This window comes from Chiroxiphia lanceolata, chromosome 9 (assembly GCF_009829145.1).
Source record: "Chiroxiphia lanceolata isolate bChiLan1 chromosome 9, bChiLan1.pri, whole genome shotgun sequence".
In the NCBI taxonomy this organism is placed as follows: Eukaryota; Metazoa; Chordata; class Aves; order Passeriformes; family Pipridae; genus Chiroxiphia; species Chiroxiphia lanceolata.
This window is the reverse complement of record NC_045645.1, coordinates 29,289,992-29,303,807: the sequence shown is the minus strand read 5'-3', so window position 1 is coordinate 29,303,807 and position 13,816 is coordinate 29,289,992.

Sequence of the window (13,816 nt, the reverse complement as noted above, 5' to 3'; positions counted from 1 at the left end):
AAGACTTCACTGCAATTCACAGCATTTCAGTAGTCCTTTTATGAGATGAATCAACTCTGGTATCCTTAGATAAAAGATACCACAAGAAAAAGCACACTTGAAAGGGTTTTCAGTGTTTTACTTGTAATCACTTTGGAAAAGAAACCTTTTGGATTAAACTAAACTGGAAAGGCACTGAAAATACTCCAGCCCTTAAGTGAGTATTTGGTCTACAAACCCAGAGCAAAGCTGGTCCAAGATAAAACTCCCTGAAATGCATCTGCAGTGGGCTTTGAGTCCTCATCAGCAACTGGTGATTTAATTCAGACAGAGGCAGGAAGGTGAGGGAACTGGGAATAGAGAATTGTCCTTTTTTAACCCAGTCCCTTCCCCGTGGGTCGTGTTGAAAAGCATGTGCTGAGTCTGCTTTGAAACAGGACTGTTCCTGCTCATCCCACCTGGAAATCACCAGCAATGCCACAGGCTGCAAGGACATAAATAGGAGGAGGATTTCACCTAAACTGTGGCCTAAAATGCTTTCAAGAGATCTTTTATGAAGAGGTTTCTAAATATTTTCGATTAAAACTTGTTCTGCAGTCAATCGTAACATAAATGTGTTCTGTTACTGTTAAATTCCGGAGGGAAAAAAAAAAAAGGTGTTACTCTCTAACCTGCTTAATGTTCAGAAAAGCAAATACTGTTGTTCACTCCTAAATGTGTGTTTCTTTATAAAATATAAAGTTGCTTTGGTCGGTTTGGTTCCAAGTACATATGTTCGTGTGTCTATTAAGATAAAGTAGATGTGATAAGAACAAAATATCAATTTACTTTACCTTTTTATTCTCCTAGGAAATACTCTCTCCTCTTGTTCTAGCTACATATTATAGCCCCCAAAATTGCCTGGAAAGAATATGTTTATGGCTTCAAGGTGAGTTTAGTGATGTTTTCTCTGCAAGTTTAATTCTCTCCCTCTGTCTGCATGCATTACAGTCCTCAGCTGTTTCACACTTAAACATTTTCCCTCTCACAAGCCTTTTTTTCCTCCATCCAGCCCTGTAAGAGTAGAACCAGCTCTCATTTTTGGTTGTTGTTTTTTGTTTTGTTTTGTTTTGGTTTTGGTTTTGGTTTTGGTTTTGGTTTTTTTTTAAATTGTTTGGGCTGAATTGAAAGTACTTCTGGAGTGGTGGGGGGGGATGAGTGATTGGCATGGTGCTTTCCCAGTAGGTGCAGTGGGCAGCAAGCCAGGGACAGGCTGTGCTGAGGCAAAAGAGACGAGAAACAGAAACATTTAGAAATTTGAAGAGATACTCAAGGCCTACCCTCCTGCCAGACTTCAAATTGTCACTGTAAACATGCAGGCATCTTGAACCTCCAAAATGAGCCGAGAGAACACAGGAAGCTGGAAGGTGTGGGCTCTGCAGCCACTGCACTGTGGGAGCAGGAAGAATTTATCCCTGAGGTCCCAGATCAGTGCCAGCCTGGCCAGCTGAATGCTCTGCAGGGACAGGGAAAACAGAGATTTCCCTTTCAACCAGACCTACTCGTGCTGGCTTTGGCTGGGGCAGAGTTAATTTGGCTCCCAGAGGCAGGTGTGGGGCTGTATTTGGGATCTGTGCTGTGTTGGGAATGCAGGGATGTGCTCCCACAGATCCAAGGCCTTTTCTGCTCCTCACCCACCCCACCAGTGAGATGTTGGGAGGGGGCAAACAGCTGGGACAGAGGACCCGAGGGAAATTCCAGACCATGTGGCATCGAGCTCAGCATTTAGAGCTGGGGGAAGGAGGAGGAAGAGAGGGACATTTGGACTTCTGGCATTTGCCTTCCCAAGTCACCATCACACGTGACAGGGCTTTCCTGGGGATGGTGAACTCCTGCTGCCAATGGAAGTGGGGAATGGATTCCTTGATTTGCTTTGCTTGCGTGTATAGCTTTTGCTTTGCCTGTTTTGCTTTCCCTGTCTTCCAGTCTTTAGCCAACCCATGAGTTTTCTCACCTTTATCCTTCCCATTTCCTCCCCCATCCCACCGGAGGGAGGGAGAGAGCAGCTCCCTGGAGCTGCTGCCTGGGATTAAGCCACCACACTTCCTTGGGCATTTCCACCTGGGAAAGGGTTTCATCTGGCTCTCAAGCTGACTAAACAGAAGGTAAAGATTGGCAAGCAAAGAAGATCTTGAAGTGAAACCTTCTGGTGTCTGGGATTTCCTGATGGTAGAAGGAAGATATTTCCCTCCTATTTTCCAGCTTTCAGTTCCTCCCAACACATCCTGCCTGACATTGCCAGCATCCCTCTGTGCTGTCACCTGGCTCTTCTGCATGTTTAGTGGCCATTCTCAGCCTCATTACAGTTTTTGCCAGGGTTGTAGGTGCTGATTCTTAATAACATGTGTGGCCAACACAACTGGCATTTAGGGCTGCTCACAGTGACTGGAAAAAGTGGGATTTTTTAGCAATGAAGAAAGAAGAGTAGGAGACCAGCTGGTTGGGCCAAGTGTCATGAATATGGGATTAAATTCCTGGAAGAAAGGACAGGCATATATAATTCATTGTCCTTTGTGGAAATTGCCTAAATCTATGGACACGGCTCAAATCTGATGTGTTTGGGGGTTTTTTAAGGCTGGATCCTACCAAGCTTTCCATAGGACTATGAGCAAATGTCACAGTATCAAAACACTTCTTTACTCCTTGTAGAGCCACTTGTGGTGCTAGGACTTTGCCCAATATTCATTATTTTCCTTTCAATGTTCAAGCACAAGCATGTTTAATTCAAGGAGTGCAGCGAAATTCCCCAGCAGCTTCCAAGAGACAGAAATATGGAACACATTTAAAGGTTTTATGAATAACTTTAAGAAAAACAGGCATGAAATGAGTCTGGAAGTCACAGATGCTTATTTCCTCAATGTTTAATATGTAACTGTTGTGGTTTACCAGGAAGAAATCCTGCAGTGTTTAATGTCCCATTTTATTTGGAGCTGATTTATAACCACGGGCAGCTCAGAGCAGCCTTGGCCCTCATTCGTGGAGAGGGATGGATTTGGTCACTCCCAGTTTTTACAGCCTTTTGGTCAAAGCTGAGACAGTTGTGTTTTTCTTATTTGAATATCCACACATATTTTCAGGTAGATTTTCCCTGTAAATACTGACAACTCTTATTACTAAGAAGTGCTTCTCTAGATTCCCTGCTGGCTGTTCATATACGACCATTCCAGAGGAACCCCAGGCAGTTGTTTTTACACCAAGAAGTGCTGTCTGAGCCAGCTGATGTCTGATCCATTTCTTAATGTGATTTAGAACTGTGAAAATAACTTAAATTATGATATTTTCCCTTACATTAGAAGTACAATGAGTTGCATACTTTGCTCTCGCTGCAATATACTTGTGGCTGATACACAAATGGTCTGCAAGTCCTGGAGTAGTGGTTTATCCTGTGTTCCTCAGGGGATTTGTGTCCCCCAAATTAGGAATTTTATGTCTGTGTAGCCCCAGAAATCTGCAATTTCACATTTTGCACTAGTGCATGAGGACACATGAAGCTGAGCCTTTCACTGGTGACATGCAACCAACCCAAGGAGCATCCAAGCTCCAGCTCCAGGTGGCCAAAATCAGGTCCTGAACAGGAAAAAACCCACATCCCAGGCTCTAGAACCCCGAGGAACATTAGAAGAAATATCAGTCAGTATTAAATTGAGGATGAGGCTCTGAGGTGGATTTCTAATCAAATTATTCACTTCAGTTTTGTCTCATGGGTGCCTGTGAAGCATCAATACGAGCTGTGTTATTTTGTAAGTGGGTCTCACTTGGAAACAGCAGGCTGGTAGAATTCCAGGCACAATAACACAGCAGATTTTCATCTTTGACCAGATTATTTTTCAGACCAGATTTTTCATCTGTGCATCAGGACTTGTGCTCTGCAAGGAAGTCTCTGAAGGTGCTGTACAGAAGTCTTCTGAACCTGTATGTTCCTTTATACAGGGGCTGGTCATAATCCGATTTAATTTTTCAGGTAATACTTGTCATTCTGAAAAATTTATATTACTACTACCACTTAACATGCAGGATTTGGGGACTATTCCATTTGTCTCCACAAAAAGTGTCCTGTTTTTCACCTTTGCAGAGCTATTTTCCCACTTTAAAAAGAGTACGCAATGAGAAGGTTGACTTGCTTGAAGGCATTTATTGTGTCTCTATTTCAGGCTCAGAAATACTTAAATCAAATGTTTTTGGTTGCTTTTGGAGCTGACACAATCATTTTCCACCCCGTAGTCTTCATACAAACTGTCTCTATCCCAAATCACAGCCCTTGGCAGGAGTGAACCTGTCCAGGTGGCCTTGTTTGTGACCTGCTTGTTTAGCTCAGTGATCCTGAGGGCTCCAGCTACACCAGAAATTCAAGGATTTTGATCTTATTAAACTTAGAGTAACAGGTATTGAATGCCCAAGTCATATAACTGGAGCTTAGAGAGCAAACCCATGTTTAATGTCAGTTGGTCCATGGGTTATAAACAGCAACCTGAGCCATCAAACTCATTGCAACTGAATATCTGGAGATTGATCTGTATGTGTGTTTATCAGAGGTGCAGAAGATGCTTTGTTTCCCATCTCCTTTAAGGAAATCAAATCTGATGGGTTTATCCTGCTTTCCCAGCCAGAAGGATGTTTCTGTCTCCTGCCTGTGCTCCTTCTCTTGCATTGTGGTTCTGAGAGCTGTCTTTGTTGAGCAGGAGTCCTACCTTGTCACAGTTTGGTTGTCACATTGCTCAGACCCTCCAAAGCCTTTGCAGGTTGTGCCAGGTGACGCTTTCACAGTGTTACCAAATACTTAGATACTGTTCTTTATGCTAATCTTGTGTTTGAAATGAATGGCAGCTGCTTTGAAGTCTGCCTTGATCATTTAGAGATGTTTCAGCTTCTGCTTTCACTTCAGAGTTGTGGCACATTCTGATTTGTTTCCATGAGTTTTGCATGGGTGTTGCTGCTGGGTTATTGCTGGAACAGGATTAGAAAGGGGAGTATTCCCACAGAAATTCCAAGCCCCAGTGTGACCTCAGGTGACCCTGCTGTGCCAGCTTGGGTACAGACAGAGGTAAGCAGGACCTACTGGGTAGACCTTGTTAACACAAGGAACATAAATATCAAATGTATCTAAAAGACTCCAAGGATTGGGTAAAGATCAAAGGGGTTTTGCTCCATTGATCTCATTCTCCTTTTAAACAAAAGCAGCTTTTCTTCAGGAAATTCAGCTTGTTCCTCCCTCATGTCCATCTTGTTTTCCCATAAATTGGCTGCTAGTACACTATCACAGCTTAAGGTGATGATCTAGAAAGATGAGTTTTCAGACCTTCCAGAATCAATTTCTGTAATATTTCCCCCCCATTTCTGTTTTCCATACTTTTATTGGAAGTTTTTTAATACTTGGCACTGCTATAAAGTAGAACCTTTGAATACAATGGTCACCTAAGCATTATAATATTCTTTCCTTAAAAATACCTGAGCAACAGAGCAACCTGATAGTGAAAACTACAGTAGTAACAACTTAATAGTAGTAACCTAATAGTGAGTTCCAGCCATATTTCCACTTTTAAGGACCCAGAACACAAAAGGAAAAGTGGCAAAAATATAAATGTGCTGCTTAATGGAAGGATTGTCCTTCTGTGAGCAAAGCTGGGATTTTGTGTGGGTGTGTTTTATGGACTGTGGTGTTCCCAGAGCTTCAGGAAAGCACTGTTTGGACCATGTTCTAGCCCTGTTTTAACCATGCTACTGGGAGGCAATTGAATAATCCTATTTTATGTCATTTGCTGAAGTGATTTACACTATAATGTGCTGCTGCTGAAGTTCTGCTTGTGTCAGGCTCACACGGGCATTCGGGATCTTTGATTTAAAGGCTTCCTTCAAATGTTTCAAGCCTTGTGATGTTCCTTTCCTCGGGTGAGGAAGGTGGCTCACACAGCCTGAGCAGCCACAGGAGGCCAGGTCTGATCTAGGTTGGGATTAAACCTTCAGCCTGGAGAGATTCCTGCATCCAGAGGTTCAGGACAGCAAAAGAGGAAAGCCCAGCTCAGGTGACATTGCTGGTCAGGGGTTTTTCTGACACTAATGAAAACAGGGGCCTCACAAAAGCCTGATTTCTCCAGGGCATAAATGAAAGCAGCAGAATTGTTTCTGCCTGAACTTTGATTAATACAGTGCCTGTGAAAAAAGAACGTGGTGGCTGGCAGTGAATTCCTGGAAACAGGCATTTTTTTTGTGGAGTTGAAAATTTCCCCGAGATGCCAAGAGAATGTGTTACAAGACAGGGGGCTGAAGAATGGCTGCCCATAAATATGCAAGGCTGCTTCAAACTTTAGAAATTATTTTTAAATGGAGTTTTTTACATTTTATCTGAACGTTATACGGTTGTACCCTCCGGAGTCCATTTTGTCATCTATTACTTCACCTTAATCTATGGCTTTTCTAGGCTGTGAATTCCATATGCAATTTATTAGATCTGATGGAACATTTTCCCAGCTCTGGGACACAATTCTTCCCTGTGAGAGTGAGGAGGGGCTGGGATGGAATTCCCAGGGAAGCTGTGGTTGCCCCTGGATCCCTGGAAGTGTCCAAGGCCAGGTTGGAGCAACCTGGGCTAGTGGAAGGTGTCCCTGCTCATGGCAGGGGGTGGCACTGGATGAGCTTTAGTGTCAATTCCAAACCAAACCATTCCATGATTCTCTGATTCTCTGCCACATTTTAACACATTTTAATGTGTCACCTTCGTTGGACAAAGATAATAATAAACAAATAATAAATAATTCCCCTCACATCTCTTTGACTTCAATTTAAAGACAAAAACTGTGTGGTAGCCCCCTCTTCTTCTTTTTCCCTTCTAAAAGAGGGTAAAATAGGAGGAAAAATAGAAGTGAGGAGAGTTTAGTGATTTCACTGAGCCCATGGCTTCTGGGTAAGCTTTGAGGCCAAATATTGGGCCACCTCCTCTCCTTTTTAGTGCCTCAGAGCTGAAATTGGGGACTCAGGCCAGGCCTGGTTTGCATATTTGTGTCTGTTCTAGGGGAATGAGTAGAGAGTGAAGCTCCTGATGGATTCTCTCCAGGAGTTCAGAGCCTCTGAGCACTTCAGAAACCACAGCAGCCTCTCGAGAGGCAAATCAGCAGGAGAGGGAGCAGTTTCCAGGATCAGGATTTACAGCCTCTGTCAAAGACATTGGGATTTCTGCTCTGGAATCTGGGTGTCCTTCAGTCCATTTTCATTTTTTTGTGCAAGGAAGGATGGAAACCTCCCCACCTCTTACCCCAGCAGTATTTATTTCAAAGGATTCTCACAAACTCTTTTCCTGTATCATTTTTCTGTTTGTTTTACCCCCTGAGTTTATCAATTTCAATACACAATAAACAAACAGACATAGAGAGTAAACAGAGGTACAAGGCAGGCAAGGATTGAGAATTGAGAGTTATATCAGCATTTTGAGAGGAATTCTCAGCACGTTTTTCCCTGTGTTTTCTGTGAAAAGCACTGCAAATGTTCAGGAGGGATAAGAGTGGAAAGCCTTAGTACAGGGGGGTGGAATAAGATGATCTTTAAGGTCCCTTCCAATCCAAACCACTCTAGGATTCTAGGGTGAAGACTTGTGGATGGAGATAATGACACTTCAACAGGGGAAGCTGCAGCTGGGAGCACAAACAAAGCAAAATGAGGAATGAATTTGCTACTTCCCATCAGCAGGTAAATGTAAATTAGCTGGTAAAGCTCCAGCCTATTCCTGAAGAGCAGAGCCTCAGCACTTGGAGTACTTGTCTGGGAAGACAAATAACAACCATGGACATTCTCCTTTAAACTTCTTTTCTCCAAGCTTTTGCTTGGGGCATCAGCTGGTCACTTGGGTTCTCTTGTCCTGGCTGAGGTTCTGACCCTTCACCTGCCGTGCTCAGGCTGATATGAAGTACAGGTGTACTTTGATCAGTGCCAGGGTTTTGCCTCAGGAAGAAGTAGAATTCTTCTTAACCCACTTTTTAGGATAATCTGGCCAAGAAGCTGAGCCTGGGCCTGAAGGGAGTGACTGCAGGGAGAAGCTGTGAGGAGGAGTGTGATGGCTTCTGTTTGGACTGCGCTGAAAATCTTAAAAAGCAATAAATAAAATGGAGAGGGGGGAAAAAAAGAAGTCAAAATGGGTGTTTTTTTGTGAGTGGAGAGGACAGCTGCATCAGGGAGTGCAGCAGTGTTTGTACAGGGGCAGCAGCAGGGAGGTGGTGTCCCACCTGAACTGGATTTCACCTTTCCTGCTTAACTTCCTACCATTGAAGAGCTTGGTTTCACAGCTGGAATGTCCTTTTAAGGGGGGGTCTGAGTGACTAACTGTTACCACCACTCCTTTTGCTCTTTGAAAGCCTCCTAATTGTCCCTCAGAGCAGGGTCATATGTACTGATCCTTTGGAAAGGCCTTAAAGAAGGGAGCAGCTGAGAACAAAAGCCACTTGGTGCATCAGCTGACTCTAAATAATGAACCCCAAACCTCCTAATTTTATGTGAGAAACAGAGATCTCTTTCAAAACCATCTCCAGCTGTGCAAGACACCACAGCATCCTCTGGAGAACTTGAGTTTTGTTTTCAGGGAAGCATTTTTGTCTTCCAGGCAGTGCTTTCTCACATGGTTCCTTTAGGAATTCAGCTGCGCTCTTCCCTGTTTTCTTTTGGTATAATTAAAAGTAAACTTCAGTTCTTTGCTTCCTCGCTTATGAGGATGGCTCTTTTCCCCAGATCTTCCAGGAATAGAGGAAAAAAAATCCCTTTCCAGCTCAATGCTTTCCTTTTACACTAAAGGCAGCTCAGACATTCACATACATATGGAACTTGAGAAATAACCCTGAAATTCCATCATTTTGTGTGCCAAGTCAATCAAATTTTGTGTTCCTTTGGAATTATTTTGGGTATGGGGTGGAGAAGATAACTCTAAAATGTTCATGTGGTGATTATTATTTTTTTCTCCGTGTTCCCCTGTTCCCTCTCCTTTTCTTTCTCTCCAACTCCTTTGGTTCCTCCCAAATATATTGAGAGTACAGGAGGAAAATAAACAAGAATTGGGAAACCCCAGACCCACCACTCAGAGGATTCTTGCCTGCTAAAAGGTCTGTGCTCCGGAGGAGAATTCTTCAAGAATCCCAAATTTCATTTTTCATGCCTCTTCTCTCTCTGTGATCAGAGCCATCTTTAAAAATTATCTTTTTTTGCCTGAAAACAGCTTGTATTTTTAGCCCAAAAGCAGGCAACTAAAGTTCAGTGCACAAAGCATCCCATTTTAATAACTGAAGCTCATGAAAAAGTGTCCCAATAACTCAGACAATTAACCCTGATACCTTTACAACTCTGCAGTTCCCCCTGAGGAAGCTGAATCTTTTTTTATAACTGGAGCTGGGGAACTGGCTGCCTACGAAAGGCTCTGTGTGTTCCCATTAGAATGGCTCTTTCTCCCATTAAAAATATAGTAAAGCCATTAAAGGCCTCCAATGTAATCATTAACATTTAGCACACTGTGCCTGCTGCATTAAAAACATTATGTGCAGCTGAGCTCTCTGACTCACTTAGGGAAATATCAGCCAGCTCCCATGCACCTTGGCTTTATTTTTCATTTTAGGTGATATTGCCACGCTCTTCCTAATTTGCTTCAGTGAGTTCTCCACTTTCTACGTGGTTATAATTTGAATATTATAAACTATGTAGCCTTTTAGAGAGGTAATGTTTTTCATTCTGACTTTCGAGACGTTGAAGAGGCAAGAGTTTGTGGAGTAAATTCACTCTCATTTAAATATCTTTGGTTAAATTAATGTGACACACAGCCTAAATCACATTCATCCTTTGGAGATGCCACACATTAAATCTTCATAGTTAAAGATTTTAAGATCCCAGTGACTCATTTTAGAAGAATCTCCCTCTGTTCTTTGACCATGACAAAGTGTCAAGGTACAAATATACATCAAATGTTGTCCTTTAACTCTGACTGGGATGGACTTGGCTTCTCCACACCGATGTTAAATGACAGGAATTTGTAGAAGCACAGAATCATGGAATCCTGGAAGGGTTTGGGTTGGGAGGGATCTTAAAGTCCATCCAGTGCCACCCCCTGCCATGGGCAGGGACACCTTCCACTAGCCCGGGTTGCTCCAAGCCCCATCCAACCTGGCCTTGGACACTTCCAGGGATCCAGGGGCAGCCAAAGCCAAGAATTCTTTCCCAATATCCCATCCAAACCCACCTTCTCCATTGGATTAATCACCATTATTTCTTCTTGTAGTTTCCCAGTTTAAATTGGACTTATGTGGCCATTTCAGCCATTTTTGAAACTGTGGCCCATATCCAGATTTTTTCCCTTTGCCTCATAAACAGTGTGAGTTCTCCTGTGTTTTATTCCACATTATAAAGGGAGAAATTATAGAAATTTGAAATTTGGAGGAAGGAAATCATTCTTCTGAATTAGCCCAGGATTTTCACATCATAGTCCTTGATCCTAAACTTAGTGTTGCACATGTTACGTGTCTAAGAGCCCCTGCATTTTTCATTGGATCAGCTATCCTTATTTTCTGAGGGAATTCTCCAGGGAGTGTGTGTAGAATGAGGCCTCTCTGCCTCCTCTGGCTCAGGGAAAGGTCTTCACACTTGGGTTCTGTTCCCCAACAGCTGTGGGAGCACATCCTTTATCATATTTTATTTATCTGCTGCATTCAGATGGAGTTCTGTGACCGTGGGGACGATCTGTCACCCAAGCAAATCTTAAAGAAATTAAACATGCTTTTTCTCAGGTATTTGCAGAAAGTTCTTTCTTTCTGCTTCTGCTTTTGCTGCTCTGCAGCCCAGCTGGATCTGGAAAACGGTGTACAACTCATAGCAGAAAATGTCATCTCTATGGAAACTTCCAGAGCCTCTGGAGGATGATGGGATAAAGTTGAAAGAATAATCAATATTTTATTCTGAGCTCATTTTTAAGCCAGGCAAGAGAAATGAAACTCCTGGTTGGACAAGAGATGGGAAATTCCAGACAGAGGTGGAATCCACTCCTGAAGTGGATTCAGAAGGTGGAGAGGAGGATCTGAATCCTCCTGGGGGAAGAAGGATTGGGAGAAAGACAAACTGCCTTGGGGTTATGTCCTGTAAAATGATGTCTGACAGGAGGAAAAGGAGCAGCAGCACCTCTGGCTGGATTTTTAAAGTCGAGAGAGACACAAGAACTGTTTATTTTCTGTCGGTTTAAATGTCTAAACAACACAGGACTGTGTTTTTTCTCTCTCTCCAGTCACCTCCTTTGTAACACCTTATCCTCACCTCTTCTTCTTTATCACTTGTCTCCTATTTATTGTCCCCAAATCCTGAGCTCTGTCATTCCTGGGAAGGCTGTTAATTTTTTCCCAGACAATCCTGGACCTGTTCTCCCAATGGAATTATGATCCATGACCAACAGATGGGCTTCTTGCCATCCCTATTTACTTCTAACCTGCAATCCCATTTGCTTTTATTTATCTGTATCCCAAACATATTTGGTTCCCCTGCCCTGTCCTCTTTCCTTCATTTCCCCCAAACTCTGTGGGAATGTTTTCTTTTAGAGCTGGGCCAGAGATGTTTCTCTGCTGGAAACCAGATCTTCAGGCAAAGGGAACAGGAAGAGGATGGGGTAATCTCCCCCCTCAGCTTGTGGTAATAACCTTGTGGTTTAGGAACATCCATGATTATATTGCAATTATCACAGTTAAGAAACACCAAACAAATTATGCTCTTTGATTTTTTTTTTGAGGGGGAGCTTTTTCCACATTTATTTACAGTTTGTAATTATTTGTATTTCAGCCCAGAGTGATGCATTCTACAACTTAACAGCTGTGCATGGTGGGAAAACATCCTTCTGTAAGACTGTAGCACATCCAAAGCCATTGATTTCCGTTGATTCCATTGATTTTTTAGTGAGAGGCTGCCTGACAGCTCTGTCTCTGCACTATTTCCACACTTATGCTGCTCAGGTTGTTTCTTTTCGATGCAAACCCCCATTCTTTGTGTTCAGTTTTCCTCCTGGAGAGCTGCCCTGGTGCAGAGATCGTTCTGGATTGCAAACTGAAGGCAGGAGTGCTTCCAGCCACGCCAACTCCATTTTCCAGAGCTCCCTGCCCTGCTGGGGAGCAGAGGCAGCTCCCAGCCTGTTTTGTGCAAATCTGAGGCACACAGTGGTTTTCCTGCCAGGAGATTGGATCCCACTTGGTGTGGCAGGTGCCTCAAGATGTGCTGCAGCACTAAAACCCATTTGCAAATCCACCTCTCGCTCATCCACGGAGACAGCAAGGCTGAGAGCAGACGTGCTTGGCAACACATTCCTGAGGTAAAAACCCTGGGATCCAGCCATGAGCCACCCTGGACACTGGCTGGGATTGTTCTAATAGAAAAGCAGATGCTTTGCTGATGTTCCAGGTCTCAGGGAAGAGAGAAGTGGAAATTAAAATGTAATCTGGGCATGGCTGGCCGGGCTCCCTCAGCTCGGAGCAGCTGCTGGGACCTGGAGGGAACAGAGCACGTGGAGCAAACGAGCTGTATGGGGATGGAACTCCTTCCCAAGCCACAGAAAGGGGGAATGGTGTGTCCTCCAAGGCTCTGTGTCCTCAAGAGTGTTAAAAAGGACCAGATAAAATCCTCAATTCTGAGGCAAAGGGGAAATGCCTCCGCTGAGGCAGGGGTTGAACCCTCTCCAGCACCAATCCCTCATCCCTGAGCACTTCCCATCCTGGCCCAAACGCCCAATTTCCAGTGCCCAACAGCAGCTCCTGTATTTATAACCTGAATCCACCATGTGTCAGCATATTTTTTGCATATGAGGCACAGAGTCCTTTCCAGCCTCACAACTGCTGTGCATTTTAAACTACCTGCCTTGCCTGCAGCTATTGACTGAGACATTAATCCAATTAGGTGTGACAAATTGGGGTGAAGCCAAGCACTATTAAGGCTGGGTTTATTACTCTCTGCTTCAATTATTCTGCTGATTTGGTGTAATTGCAGTGTTCCAACTGTACTGGGTCCTGGTTTGCACCCCCAGTTCTGCTCTGTTTCTCGTGGAAGGTGGAAGTTGTGCAAGGAATGTTGTCAGTGAAGATCCTTGGACACAGGGACAGCAGAAAGAAGCAAATGAAGTGCCACAAATATGGCTGGAACGGTGTCAAATTGTAATTTAAAATAAATTCTGTGTAGCTAACTAAGAGACATCTTTATGATTACAAAAGCTTGCAAAGTTCTAGTAGAGGAGAGCTTCTGCACCAGAGGAGGTTCAGATTAGACATTAGAAAAAAAAACTGGTAAAAAGAGTGGTCAGGCACTGGAATAAGTTGGCCAGGAGTTGGTGGAGTCACTGACTCTGTTCAAGAGGTGTCTGGATGTGGCACTTTGGGACATGATTTAGGGGTGATTATGGTGGTGCTGGGTGATTGTGGGACTGGGGGAGCTTGAAAGTCTCCTCCAACCATTCTGATTTTGTGATTCTGGAAAGCTCAAGTCTTTCAGAAATCAAACTATTACATGGATTTGTTCTGCAACCCTCAACAGGGCACTGACCATGAGCTCTGAGTACTGAACCACTCTTGGCTGTTGAAAAGTTCCTGTGGATGCAAACCAGAGCTTTTTAATTCTGTATAAAACCACAGTAGCTGTTACTCTAGAGATACCACAGAGGCACAGAATGGTTTGGGTGGGAAGGACCTTAAAGTCCACCCAGTGCCACCCCCTGCCATGGGCAGGGACACCTTCCACCAGCCCAGGTTGTTCCAAGCCCCATCCAACCTGGCCTTGGACACTTCCAGGGATCCAGGGGCAGCCACAGCTTCTCTGG